The following is a 4818-nucleotide window of genomic DNA, read 5'->3' as shown; positions in this document are numbered from 1 at the left end:
ATTTTGGCTTCTGCCCGTAAAAGTAACTTAACGTCACCATTAAAGGAGCTTTACAGAAGCTGAAGTAGACGATGGCCTGATAGTGCAAGATTTGAGTTATAGCACGTACACACCAATATCTCCTGTTCAAATTCTCCTAAAAGCTAAAGCAGTATGTGGAGTGATATTATGACGGTAAAAGACGACGCCTTTTCTGTTCTGGCCAATTTTTTCCATGGCTTGTTGTGATCTTGTTAACTGTCGAGAGGAAATGCTCAAACCAATTGTCCTATTCACAACGTACCATTCATCTCCAACCCTACGAAACACATGGCATTACCTCCTCTGAAGACAATCACTCTGGTAGGACTGAACAAATATATCAATAGATTAAATGTATTCGTTTGCTACTCGTTGTCTCTAGCTATTCTAGTGGCAGTGTTCGACTGGGCTTAAACTAATGAACGCTTCGAGCCCTGCGCTTGAAGCTGGTCCTTCGCTAATTCCCTCGCTTAATGAACACGGCTGTGAAGCCGTTGACGAGCACGCGACCTTCGTCTGTATAGACCTATAAGAAATACTATGAATGTCCGCAAATAGGTCTGTAATTTATCTCGTTAGGACAGCGCTCTTTCATGTTTGTGCGTGTACAGACGATGGGAGGTGTCGCTATTTGCCATATTTCTACAATAATGTGTGTTGCTGCTGAGGAGGGCTGGCGAAGGCTATACGACTTTTCCTAGTTTTGTTCTCTAAGAAAAAAACTAAACATCGGACCAAGGGGGTAGCTCCGCCGCGTTGGGTTGACGATAATTGATTCGAGGCCGAGGGTGCGAGCACGTTCAACTATGTACATCTGGTCTGGAAAGTGCCACTATGAATGCTCAGGTAAATATAGCGCATGCTGCTAAATGCCACCAACAACTGAGCTACGGCAGGACCAGAAAAAGCTAGGAGAAGACAACCGTCAATGGTTGGCAGTCTTCAGACAGCTTCATAAAATCGTTAAGACACGAATTGTACCACATAACGTATTCAGTACACCATGAATAAATAAACAAGCAAGTTATTCGAACTTTTTGTCAACGACGATGCACTGTGAAAACGCATATCAAAAAAAAACAATAGCCAAAGCCGTAAGGAAGCCTCAATCCTTTATCTGTCAAATAATCGATTACAGAATAAATACGATCAGTCCTGTCTCACAACACAGATATCACCTTCAAAAGCCACTTTTAAATTCTGTTGTCCTCTTTGGACGTCAAGTGGCATCGCGCAATAGCATCGGGTTGCCGCCATTAACCAGTAGTAGAGTACTCGAGGTACGACTTACGCGATCAGTGGAACGAAGGACACGCAGACGTCTCATTTAGCATAAGAACGGTAAGTATCTATCCGGCTGTCGAAAATGATCATCTATGCAACGGCGTTCACTTGGTACTACTGTCGTTGTGATGGGTGCCGCAGAGCGATAGCAACGTGGACGCCGACGAAGATGATGACCATAATGGCCCTCTTGTTGCCGACGACCAACTGCGCAAACGTCAGCAGCATTTATTAAAGTGTCACCTTTACGCCGCTGTGTTCATAAGAAGAATAGAGACGATTGCTTTTTTACAATATACTTTTCCATGCTAACACTCATATAAAGACACACAGGCGCACTACCGAGATGTAGGCGCGGACAGACTCGCGCACGCGCCTACCTCTTGATACCTTTTCTCACACATAGGGGTAATACAACGGTGTACGATAACGGATGCATGCATGCAGTGGCCTAAAAAGTGTAGTCGTTTCCTCTGAGACGGTGGAAATTGGCTGGCATATTTATTAACAAGGTACTAGAGTAAAATGAATATATACATTATCTTTTTTCAGCGCAATTTTTGTCGATAAGGACCAATCGTCGTAGTCGGTTATGCGCCTATTTGTGCGCCTTATACCAGCAATATTTAACCACAAAAGGGAATTTTAGAAAAGGGAAGACTTAAATAGTAAGTGGCTCTAGCCTGATTTTGTAATAGCTGGTCTTTAAAGAATGTTCGCTGTAAACGATAGAGTCTTTGCGGTATTATGAGTCTAGTTTTTCCTAAATACAAGTTAATCTCTATTGAAGCTACGAGCTTCCAGCGATTCTCAGCTTAATAACTCCAATAAGAGATCAAACAGTGGAATTCTACTCAGTAGAGAGAAACATTATGGAAAGCATATTAAATTTTACTTCGCACGGTTACCCTTTGCCCCCTTTACCCCTTTGTTGATACCATCAAAGTGTCATGTGAGCATGGTATCGTCCATTTTCACAAAGACAGTTTTATAACTGTGGCACTTTGATCCAAATGAAAATAATCCTATTTATTATAAATGTTGCTTTTCGTATTTCGAGTAATGTTCTCCTGTTTGGTTATATTTGGACCGCTTTTAAATTAACGGTGTTTAGGATATCTGTATGTGTGCTTTTTAAATTTGTTTTTGTTTACCCAACATCTGCGCAATATGCACGAAGGAACTTAGCATCCCTATGACCACAACTTATGGAGCATGTTTCGTAACATGCAATTTGCGACCTTAAGAACTATCCTAGAAGGCCAGGCAGGGACCGGTTCGACTCGAACCTACCAAGTGACCCCGGAACGTATCCACGGTCAGAAAAGGTTGTACAACGGAACAAAAGTTGAATTTTTTATTGACTAATTTAGAGGCGCAATAATCACACTTAACTTCCTCTTAGTGAAGTTTCCGGGCACAAATTTCCTCTAAATAAGCTTATGTAAATTAAACGCAACCGTATATCATTGTCGTGTTATCTCACGTTATCGCTTAGTTTAATAAGAATTTACATCCTGTGGGCAGTTACTACCCCTCCAACTAAAGTCTACATATACACAATTTACTAACTAACGTCGCACTAACCTCATTATAACCAGACCAGTACAATTGCAGTCAATTTTTATATGCCAATCGCTTATAAGTTCGTTCCTTCATCTCGTAATCTTTTATCATTTGTCACCCGCTAGCTCAACCCTTTCAGATGTTCGACTTTCCCCTCTAATCCAATGTATTGTAGATTCAACTGACAGCATCTTTCCTGTCGAGCTGTCTTCTGAAGACGGTAGAAAGATTTCCATACGGGCTTTTTTTTTGGTACGTCGTTTATCGTTTTGAAGAAGAATTAATAGAAGATGCATGCATCGAAGAACCCTTCGGTGTTCAGCCACATGTCGTAGTTCTTTGCCCCGTCTTTTCATCGCGCTTTAATATCGTACCTCAGCTGTCGCATGCTCACTGTCCCGTCGTAGTTCTATGTCTATTTATCCATCCGAACACGCTGTCGCTTTTCGTTAATTGTATTAGCGGTTGTGACGATTGTCGGAGGCCAGTCGATTCTCCTGTGTTATATTGTTTTTATTTATTACGTGCGATGTTTATATGGATACTCGCATCCGGTCGATCATCGCAGGTGGATAGCTAAATGGACACAATGGCATACTGCAGCATCTCACAAAGACTCGACCGCTTCGTCCGTTAGTGAATTGCATGTTATCCATATAGGCGCATACAGGCCAGACTATACACATACAAACACACTACAAACACGCATAATATATATACATATGTATATACAGAATCGGACAAGAATAGAAGTTTGATCAGTGGTGAACTGCCTTGAACCGTCTTCTGCCCCTTTCATCGTTTTTCACCACGTTTCGCTTTCCCCGTTTCTTCCTGTCGCTACCGGGGCGACAGTAGCAGCAGCGTCAATGCAACGGTGGTCACAGCCAACGCGCCGGACAGTCTACGACGCAAAGACAGATAAAAGGGGCCGACGGGCAATACACCAAGCCGATAGATGGACAAGCGTAGAAACGGACGGAAAAACGGATCGACGAGCAACAGCAACACCACAGAACTCGCCGGATGGCTCTCTCCGTCCATCAACGGCAGCAACAGTAAAAACGTCACACCGGGCAAGAACCGTTGAAGCGCGCCGCTGGCAGCAGCAGCTGCAGCAGGAAAATTCTGAATGGATTAACCGAAATAGCATTAATAGGCATTACTAATTCCATTATTAATATTTGTGCGAAACACTGACTCGAACGATAGCTACATGGTAGAGTGGCAATAATAGGCATATGAGTATACCTGTAAATATGCCTTCTCTGTTTCCTCTCATTGGCTTCGAATGCTTCCCGGCAAGCGTAAGAAAACTTTCATAGCTATGGAGGCCTGCTATGAAATAAAACACGACGTATTATTATTATGATGTGTTCACGAAGCTATGCCAGAGACAGACAACTGAGCAAGGATATCGTACATTTTGCCGCTGTGACAAAAAACGATCATTAGTACGTATTTCGGTCCTGTAGAAACACTGACGATGTATCGGTGTGCGTTATTGGCTGATCCTAGCTCGATTAATTGTTTGGACAAATCGAATAGCGGAAAGGAAACGGTTTGACGTTGGGCTGGCAGCTAGAAATTTTATATATAAGTTCTAAGTTTTTCATCGCGATGCGCAAAAAATGTGCAAATAGTAGTAGTTTTCAGTACACGACGATTCGTACAATGGCAATGGCTTATAGACGTAAACCGCTTTCTGATCGTGCGAGTCATCTATGATAGTGATACTCACAAATATCATTATGTCGCATAGCGTTGCCCTCTATTAATAAAGCGTTATTGACGTATACAGTATCTCGAGCGACATACGACGCAAGAATCGCGCTTCTAGCTCATAATTGGTATCCGGTGTTAGACCGTGACATTCGGTGATCTTGCTACCACCCCCGACGCGCGTCGTCAATGGACTGGAACGCCTGTTGTTGTTAGATGGCCACG

The sequence above is a fragment of the Varroa jacobsoni genome, unplaced genomic scaffold, assembly GCF_002532875.2.
Source record: "Varroa jacobsoni isolate VJ856 unplaced genomic scaffold, vjacob_1.0 contig00285, whole genome shotgun sequence".
Classification (NCBI taxonomy): Eukaryota; Metazoa; Arthropoda; class Arachnida; order Mesostigmata; family Varroidae; genus Varroa; species Varroa jacobsoni.
This window is presented reverse-complemented; position numbering follows the sequence as displayed.